Source organism: Oryctolagus cuniculus, chromosome 1, assembly GCF_051225735.1.
Source record: "Oryctolagus cuniculus isolate XC-2025 breed Fujian yellow rabbit chromosome 1, ASM5122573v1, whole genome shotgun sequence".
Classification (NCBI taxonomy): Eukaryota; Metazoa; Chordata; class Mammalia; order Lagomorpha; family Leporidae; genus Oryctolagus; species Oryctolagus cuniculus.
This window is the reverse complement of record NC_142867.1, coordinates 214820401-214830037: the sequence shown is the minus strand read 5'-3', so window position 1 is coordinate 214830037 and position 9637 is coordinate 214820401. Positions and strand designations below refer to the sequence as shown.

At 51.7% G+C, this 9637-nt stretch overlaps 1 protein-coding gene and 1 long non-coding RNA gene across 8 annotated transcripts in view; both read left to right on the top strand.

The window, feature by feature from the left end:
• Nucleotides 1–2347: 2347 nt before the first annotated feature.
• LOC149128856 (uncharacterized) lies at nt 2348–5781 on the top strand. Its single transcript, XR_016211327.1, has 2 exons — nt 2348–2463; nt 3930–5781. It is a non-coding gene; the product is annotated as an uncharacterized LOC149128856 (long non-coding RNA).
• A 563-nt stretch (nt 5782–6344) lies between these two features.
• Nucleotides 6345–9637, top strand: part of LPAR1 (lysophosphatidic acid receptor 1) — a 155072-nt gene continuing 151779 nt past the window's right edge. Inside the window, exon 1 of one of the 7 annotated variants that reach the window (XM_008254984.5) lies at nt 6345–6845. The gene's annotated coding sequence lies outside the window, so the exon portion shown is untranslated. The other 6 variants (XM_008254821.4, XM_051843292.3, XM_008254885.5 and 3 more) reach the window with 6 other exon arrangements.

The window sequence follows — 9637 nt, the reverse complement described above, 5'->3', positions numbered from 1 at the left end:
AAACTATCTCTATATTTGTGGTATCAACCCAATGTACTTCTGGAGTATTCAAACACATTGTTGAACGTGGCTTGATGACATTATATGTGAAGTTTACAATTTTTTATTCCTTATAAGATTGGCCTATTATTTGGCTATGTCTTCAATTTTGCTATCGAGATTTTTCTTAGCCCGGAGCTGGCATTGTGGCACAGTCAGTTATATATCTTGCAGCACTGGCATCCCATATTGGAGCGCTGGCTCTAGTCCCAGCTACTTTGCTTCCAATCCTGCCTCCTGATAATGTACCTGGGAAGGCATCAGAAGAGGGCCCAAGTATCTAGGCCCCTGCTACCCATGTCAAAGACCAGGATGGAGTTCCTGGCTCCTGGCTTCAGCCTGGCTATTGCAGCTATTTGGGGAATGAATGAGCAAAGGAAAGATCTCTCTTTCTCTCTTGTTTTTCAAATAAATAAATATTAAAAAAAAAAAAAAAAAGATCTTGGGGCTGGCGCCATGGCTCACTTGGTTAATCCTCCACCTGTGGCACCAGCATCCCATATGGGCGCCGGTTCAAGACCCAGCTGCTCCTCTTCAGTCCAGCTCTCTGCTGTGGCCCAGGAGGGCAGTGGAGGATGGCCCAAATGCTTGGGCCCCTGCACCCGCATGGGAGACCTGGAAGAAGCTCTTGGCTCCTGGCTTCAGATCGGCACAGCTCCGGCTGCTGTGGCCATTTGGGGAGTGAACCAGCAGAAGGAAGACCTTTCTCTCTGTCTCTCTCTCTCACTGTTTATAACTCTACCTGTCAAATAAATAAATAAAATCGTAAAAAAATAAGATCTTATTATATTATATTAATTATATTATATTATATTATTGTGGTGCTTTATTTTTCTGTTCTTAGAAAACATTTGAATGAAAGTTATCTGTTCATGAAAATTTGAGTAATAGAATTTAAAAGAATTCAAATTATCCAATGGTTTTAAATACATTGATACTATTTTTGTGTCAATACATTTTTGTAGTTTATTTATTAAAAAGTACCTTGGTTTCAACTAAGTTTAAAAAGTTCATGCATTCTTAGTGTTGAAAAATTCTATTGTAATCATATTCTTCACATTCATAGTCTTGCTTTTTTCTGTTTTCATTGTAGTTTTACCAGAAATTTACCTTTTTTTACTATTGTTTTTCACAAGTGGGTCTGGGAAATGAAAAAACCATGCATGGGTCTCAATTTTTTTTTTGCACCAAAATAAACTAATTTAAAGACATTTTTAAATAATTACTATTTGAGGGGCTGGTGCTGTGGCATAGTGGGAAAAGCCACTGCCTGCAGTGCCGGCATCCATATGGGTGCTGGTTCGAGTCCCAGCTGCTCCATTTCCTATCCAGCTCTCTGCTGTGGCCTGGGAAAGCAGTAGAAGATGACTCAAATGCTTGGGCCCCTGCACCCATGTAGGAGACCCAGAAGAAGCTCCAGGCTCCTGGCTTCTGATCAGCTCAGCTCTGGCCCATGTGGCCATTTGGGGAGTGAACCAGCAGATGGAAGATCTCTCTCTGTCTCTCCTATTCTCCCTCTCTCTTTCTGTAACTTTATCTTTCAAATAAAATAAGATGTTTTTAATTAATTACTATTTGAAGGGGCGGCACTGTGGTGTAGCAGGTAAAGCCACTGCTTCCTGCTAATGCGCCTGGAAAGCAGTGAAACATGGCCCAAGTGTTTGGACCCCTGTACCCATTCAGGAGACCAGGAAGAAGCTGCTGACCCAGCTCTGGCCGTGGAGACTATTTGGAGAGTGAACCAGCAGGTGGAAAATCTCTGTCTTTCTCTGTCCCTCTCCCTTTCTCTCTGTAACTCTGCCTTTTCAAATAAGTCTTTTTAAAAAAGAAAAGAAAAGAAAAAAATTACTATTTGAGAGAAGGAAAGAAAGAGAGAGCGTGTACTCTCACCCTCTGGTTCACGCCCCAAATGTTCACAATGGCAGGCCAGAGGGACCAAACGCAGGAGCCAGGATCCAAGTCTCCCACGTGGGTGGCAGGAACCCCACTCCTTGAGCCACTGCTTGTGCCCATCAGGAGTGTAGCTATGAGGAAGTTAGCATCATAAGCCAGAGGTGGGAACTGAACCCAAGCACTCGAATGTGGAATTGGGTTGTCCTAACTGGAGGCTTACCTGTTTGCTAGCCTCTAGGCTCATCTTCTAATTCCATTTTTTCCACCAACTTTTTTGAAGTCTCCCCATAGAAGCAGCTTTTTTTTTTTTTCTTTTGCTGAGATTCCTACGATTTCTTTGCTTCCAGACCTAGGTCTAAAATTGTAAATACAGAAATCACACACATACACATTTCCTTTTCTTATTCTCTCCTTCATTTCAGGTCTACATTTGTTCATTTGCACAAGCAAGAATGCTGAGTACCTGCTGGCCCTTGACCCACTGCCAGGGCTACCTAGCTTATTCATGCAGAGATACACGATAAGAAAAAGGTGAGTACCAGGGCACTGTTTTTCGGATTTTATTTCATGCAGCCTCATGCCTCCGGAAGGCTGAAATCTTAGGCCACTTTTACCCTGAAGTTTTTTTTTTTTTTTTTCCCTAAATTGGGCTGCCCCACCCACCTCTGCTGCTGGCCTTTTAAAATAGAAAGAAATAGAAAGGTTTCCTTAGAAGAATGCCTTTTTTTTTTTTTTTTTTTTTTTTTTAGCCAAAGAGGAAAAACACCAGAGAGGCACAAATCAATACCCCATTTTAAGATGGAAGAAACCTATGCCCTAGGCATCTTGAGAAAGTTTCCCAAGCAGGCTGAATTCTCTCAGGGTATTGTTTCAGCAAAATACATTGACTGAAGCAGTCTCTACAGCTCGTAGACTGGTGGGAAAGCTTCCAAAGATCTTTTTTGCTGATAGTTTTGATTACTCTATAGTAGAAAATTTCAAAGGCTTTTTGCAGAGCGGAGGGAACACAGGGAGGAAGAGAGAATTGGCAAGGCTGGCAAACCCTTTAGAACTGATGCTAGTGCCAAAGGCAGCGACAGCCGGTTTTTCAATTCTAAATGCTTCTCAAGCGACAGACAGCTTCAGCCATCTTCTGAAGTGGACAGTCTTCTACGATATTAACATAAAACCTCGGTTTGACCATCCCTCACCAAAAATCCTCTTCCACTGGCTGGGAACATTTCTTCTCATGTTTGACGGCACCGGCTGTCTTTGGCTCTGCTGAAGTCACTTGAAGAAATCAATCTGGAGAGACACAGCTCGGCAGGTGAAAGAGAGAAAGGTTAGGGCAGAGAGCCTGGGAGGGACCATCCAAGAAAGGGAGGAAATTTGAATGAGAAGTGGGCTACAGATAGTGAGAGCAATAAAGAATGTTTATCAAAGTATCCTGCTTTATTCCACAGAACATCAGCTGGGGGCTTAGTGGTTTAAGAAGCCCATCCAAATATATTATTTAAAAAAAATTAGGAGATTGATTTATTTATTTGAAAGGCAGGGTTACAGAGATGAAGAGGCAGAAAGGGAGAGGGAGAGGGAGAAGGAGAGGAGGAAGGGGAGGGGAGGGGGAGGAGGAGAGAGGGAGAGGGAGGGGGAGAGAGAGGGAGAGAGAGAGAGAGAGAAAGAGAGAGAGAGAGAGAGAGAGAATCTTCCACCTGCTCATTCACTACCCAAATAGCTGCAAGGGCCAGGGCTGGACCAGACTGAAGCCACGAACCAGGAGCTTCATCTGGGTCTCCCACGTGGGTGCAGGGGCCCAAGGACTTGGGCCATCTTCTGCTGTTTCAGTGTTAGTAGGAAGCTGGATCATACTGGGACTTGAACCAGCGTCTATGTGGGATACTGTTGCTGTAGGCAGCAACTTAATCTGTTACACCATAGCAGTGACCTCTATTATCTTGATAAAGACAGGATAGGTCTCTATAAAGTAATTTATACTAACACTATTATCCATTTTACAGATGAGAACATGGGCCCATTTGGAACCTCATACTCGTTTTGATGGAGTTAGCTGCATGCTGAACTTTATTCTGCATTGTGTTTCACTTTCTGCTGGACGCACAGCCTACATTCGATGCTGGGGTTACTGACCTCACGCTGGCTGCACGAGCAGTCTCCCTCAGACAGGTGTGTGCTTGTTAGGAAGACAGACAGGCCCAGGCAGACCTTTTATCATGTTCCCCATTTCATTTTAGGCCAGGGTAAAAAAAAGGGGGGAGGGAACTGAAGCGTTTTACAGCAATTAGCTTATTCTTGAAGACATGTGGCCCTTAAGGACAGACCTTTCCCCTGGCAGTTAGAAGGGGACACAGTTAATGCAATGAGTTTTCAAAAAGTTCATGAACAATGCATATCATGAAAAAAAAAACTAAGCACGAATTTCAATTTTTTTGGCACCATAAACTTATCTTTTAATTCCATGTTTCAGAAAGTTTTTGCATTGCTAATGTATGCAGTTGAAGTGGAAGCAACTATTCCTTAAGAAGGCCAGAGATAAAATGAATATATTAAAGACACTCAAGCTGAGGGGTAGGTGAGAAACTCATCTTTGATTTCTGGGGAAAGGCTCACCCTGGAGATTATTATTTTATTTTACTTTTTTAAAGTTTTATTTATTTATTTGAAAGTCAGAGTTAGAGCAAGAGAGGGAGAGACAGAGAGAAAGATCTTCCATCTGCTGGTTTACTCTCCCAAATGGCTGCAATGGCCAGGGCTAGGCCAGACTGAAGCCAGGAACCAGGAGCTTCATTTGAGTCTCCCACATGGGTGCAGGGGGCCCAAGCACTTGGGCCATCCTCTACTACTTTCTCAGGTGCATTAGCAGGGAGCTGGGAGATCATTAATTTTAAAATATCCCTTTCATTAGATGCAGAAGTATGTGTAGAAAAAATCAGCTAGAAGTAATTTTTCTGCATTGAGTAGAGGTATAGCTAAAAATAAGAGCTGTCAGGTGTTGGCCTAGTGGTTAAGACATCCATGTGCCATACTGGAGTATCTGGGTTCAGTTCCTGGCTAGCCTCCAGATTCCAGCTTCCTGTAGTTGCAGATCCTATAAGGCAGCCAGTGATGACTCAAATGTTGAGTTCCCGCCACTATGAACGGATGAGACCTGGATTGGGTTCCCAGCTGCTGCCATTCCTGGCATTTGACTCTGTCTCTTTGCTTCTGGGATAAATTTAAAAAGAAAAAAAAAAAAAACTTCCTTTTGAATTTATTCTCCTTTTCTTACACACACACCTTTTATGATACTTAGGTTTATTTAAAATTAAAAAAAATTATCTTTTTTTTTTTTTTCTGAGTTACAGAGAGAGGGAGAGGCAGAGGGAGAATTTTCCATGCTGGTTCCCTCCCCAAATGGCTGCAACTGCCAGAGCTGGGCCAATCGGGAGCCAGGAGCTTCTTCCAGGTCTCCATTATAGGTGCAGGGGCCCAAGCACTTGGGCCATCTTCCACTGCTTTCCCAGGTGCATTAGCAGGGAGCTGGATAGGAAGTGGAGCAGCCAGGATTGGAACAGGAGCCTCTATGGGTAGCTTTACCGGTAATGCCACAACGCCCGTCTGACATTTAGGTTTTATAGTAGGCATTTTCCTCTTCTACCCGCTATAATATTTCCTACAGTTTAAAATCAACGCCTTCATTATCTGCGAGATAAAGGAGTGGGTTTATGCTTGAATTCATAGGTATACTTATTTGTATACATTTCTGCATGCTGTAGTGAACATAGTGGCACTGTACATGAATTAAAACCTGAGTGTTTTCACATTTTATGTAGATTATCGTAAAAATAAATCATGCGGTCGGCAAGATGAAAACTCTGATTTCTTTAAAGCTGATTTTTAAAAAGAGATTTGGATGATTGTTTTAAAAAGGAAACAGCTTTGGATAGAAAACCGCCAGCAGCCAGGACTCCGTCGCCAGCGCCCTGTGAAAACCACATGAGCTTGGTCAAGGTTCTGACCAGCCACCGGCAGGAAATGCTACGGTTCCTTCTGTGCACAGCTCACCCAAGGCCTAAAAACTTTCCAGCCCCTTCGAGAAGCCCCGGCCGGCCCCCCTCCTCCCCGCCATCTACCGCGGCCTCTCTAGAGCAGAGCCCTGGATTCCAGGGTGCCTGCCACCCACACAGCGGCCCTCCCTCTTAGCTGCCTCTGACCGGGGTCCCCCGGCCTCACGGCGGTCCTGCAAGGCCAGGTGTCATTTCAGGCGAGCGCGCCCTGCGCTTCCACTCTCAAAGGGCTGCTTGTGAGCTGCGGTGGCTTTCTTGGCGGGACCACAAAGCAGGGACTTCAGATGGCCCCGGCAGGGGTGGGAGCTGGGTGGCGTGGGGTGGCCGGAGAACGCCCTGCCCCGCCGCGCCGCGTCGCGCCACCGACCGGGCGTCCAGGTGGAACCCGGGAGGATCCCCGGGGCTGCCTCTCCGCGGAGGACGCTTCCTTGGCCTTCGGCCCGCGCAGCGCCCGCCCACACCTCCAGGTGTACACTCCCCGCCCTTAATTACTCTAAAATTGATAGTTTGCATTTGCAAAGCTGCACTGGGAAAGCGGAAGAGAAAGGTCTCCTGGTGGTTCTGGGAGCCGGGCGAGCAGGGAGTCCCGCTGGCCGGGATCGGCAGGTCCCGTCCGTCGAAAAAGCAGACGGAGAAGAGAAACAGAGCCAAGAGGACTCCTCGCTCTCCGCGGCCTCCGCTGGGGAGGGACCGTGCGCCTTCTGGGAAGTTCAGAAAGTGAACTACGAGAGGCAGAAAGAGGGGCAGGCCACGCTTGAGGGGTCTTGCGATGCTTTCCAGAGCTTTCCAAGAGCGAAGCGCAAAGCGGCCCGATGAAAAGGCAGCGTCCCGGGGAGCCCCGCGCGGTCCCGCAGGCCGTCCGGCGCTGGGGTGAGCGCAGGAGGGGCGCGCGTGGGCGCCGGGTCCCCCGCCGTGGGTGTGTCTGGCGGGGGCGGGAGGGCTGGTGAGATAATGAATGGGAGGCTTGGGCTCCCGCCCCCAGCCTCCGCCTCCCGACCTGCAGCCGCGGCGGGAAGTTCAGCGAATGCGCGAGGGAGGGGAGCGCAAAGGGCCGGGGCTCTCGGGGGCGCCACACAGGTAAGGGGACGGGCTGCGGGCGGGGGCGTCCGCGGCTGCTGGGGCGGCCGGCTCGTGCGGCGTGGGCCAAGTGGCAAAGGAAGAAGGCGGAGGAAGAGAGCCCGCCGCTCCTCCCGGGGCCGTCCCGCCCTCGGCGCCCCCTCCCCGCGTCCCGGCCAGCGCGCCCCAGCCGGACGGTAGGGGCCGAGCGGCGCTGACGCTCCCCGAGTGGCGCCTCCCCTGTCCCCGCGCCGAGCGCTGCCCGGATCTTGGGCGGCCCGGGCCCAGCGCCGCGCAACCCTCCCCGGCCTCTCGGCCGAGCGGCGCACCCCAGCGGGGTGGGCGCAGGGGGCGGCCCCGCGCCGGGCGACGGCCGAGGGGGAGGGCGGAGGGCTGGGCTCGGCTGGCCGCGGGGCTGGGGCCTCCGGGACGGGCCGCGGGGCCCGAAGCCAGCCCGGGGGCGGCGGGAAGGCGACGCGCGGCGGCGGGCGCAGGTAAAAGAGCGGGTGCGGAGCGGGGCTGGGCTGGGGACGGCGCCCACCCTGGGCGCGGAGCCAGTGGCCGCGGCGACGGCTCGGCAGCCAAACGGCGCTCTCGGCTCCCGGTGTCCCGCCGCAGACCGGCTTTGTGGCGGCGGTGAGAGTGCGAGTGCGCGCGCTCCGGGTGGCGGGGCGGGTGGTTGTGCGTGCGGCCGGGCCGGCCTCCCTTACCCACCGGTTGAGCGAGCGCCGGGAGGGGAGTTCCCGCAGCCGTCCCGGGGCCGCTACTCTCCTGTGCGCCCCCGGGCCCGCGCTGTACGCCGTGTCCGCGGCCGGGACCCGCCCAAGTGACACGTAGGTGGCCTCTGGCTACCTGGATCGGAAATGGGGCACCGGAGGTCTTGCGATTGCCCTTAAAGTCGGGACCCGTGGCCTTGGGCAGCCGGGGGATCCCCAGCCCCGCCGCGCGCAACTCCGGCACCAATTCCTTCCCCTGGCTGAGAACTTTAAACCTAAGTTTCTGTCCAGCCGCCTAACAAACACGCTTAGCGAGTTTACGGGGAGACGGGAGGCGAGGGAGAGACCTGGCTTGGAGTGGACGGTTTTGAAATCTGGGCACTGGTGTGGCTGGTGCGGGACGGGCTGGCTGCGAGTGGCTTCGATTTATGCACGTTTTCCTCTGCTGCCGTTTGGCCTCTGATGTGTTGAGAGTGACAGCATCCAGGACTGGTCGCTGCCTCGGTCTGGGGCCCGAGACGGTTGTTCCCCGTTCTTGCTCTTGGTTCTTTGCTGTTGGTTGAAGTCTCTGGGCTTTTCGTCACGGTGGGTGCTGGCTTGTTCAGGTTCCACGGCGAATGCGTTGTTACCCAGTGGGACAGAGGCTCCTCTGCGGACGTAAATATGGAAAACGTGATTAACTGTGCGAGCAAAGCCCTCTGTTCCTTCAGGCGCTCAGTTGCTGCGTTTTGCGCCTGTTTGCCCAAGTGTGCTGCGCTCTGCGTAAGCAGTGCTGGGAAGGCAGCGAGCGGTCTGGGATTCAAAGCCTGCAGTTCTGGGGAGAGGGGAGGCCGACTCGACTCGCCCGCCCGCCCGCAGGTTGTTGGCAGAAGTCATTCCCTGGTCAGGCACAGGAGTGAGTGCCAAGGGAAAAGGGCGTGCATTATTAGGGTTACGGCTGTTGAATGCGCGCGCACACACACACAATGCCACCGAGCTGTTTTGGGTCTCGTAAGAGTTGAGCACGCTTGCCCCAAATGCAGTATTACGAATACTTGCAGCCTTGCAAATATGTGAATGCTGCGTTTCCCTCGATGCTGTTCAATTTGTGGATAAAAGAAACCGAGCATCCAGAGGAGATCGGCGGGAGGCCGGGCTGAGGAGCCTGGAGGGAGGCATTGGTGTGTTCTTCTGAACCGGGAAGGACTCGGCGTCCCCTAGCGGTGCGACCCTAGTCGGGCCGGTCCCCTGGTTTGGGGCGGGGGGGGGGGGCGGGGGCGGGTTTGGGGGTCCTGGTCTGGAAAATGGAGAGGTTTGCTGATCTTTGCAGCTCCTCCCTTCCAGCTGCCGGAGGGCCGTTATCCCGCGCCGGAACCATAGGAGAGAAGAGAGGGAAGAGTGGAATGGTTATAGCCTGAGCGGGATCGGTGTAAGGGCCTGGAAGATGGAAGGAAACCATAAGGGGATGCCAACAGGCACAAGACACTTGAGCGGGGACTTGCTTTCTGCTAGCTTTTCTTTCCTCCTCCACCAGGGAGGTGGTGGCATTCCCTCCACCAGATCAGCCTCCTGATACCTTTATTATCTAAGGCTCCTGAGCCTGCTCAGACTAACAGTCGATGAGAGGTCAGGTTGATCCCTGTATTCCCACCTCTGCTAGCGACAGCGGGCTGTCTTCCCATTTGTCATGGCCTCTGGGGGACAGCCTCTGCCCAGTGCCATGGGCACTCAGCTTGGGTCTGCACATGCCTCGGAGAGAGGGGTGGTCCTGGTGAGAAGGTGGCGGCCCCCTCTGAGCTTCAGCTTTCTTTCAGAGCAGGTATTTTCCGAAGTGTGATTTGACCCCTCCCCATAATGCCATAGGCTGCGAGGTTTTGTGGAATCTGTTCTGCTGGACCTGCTGGAACATTG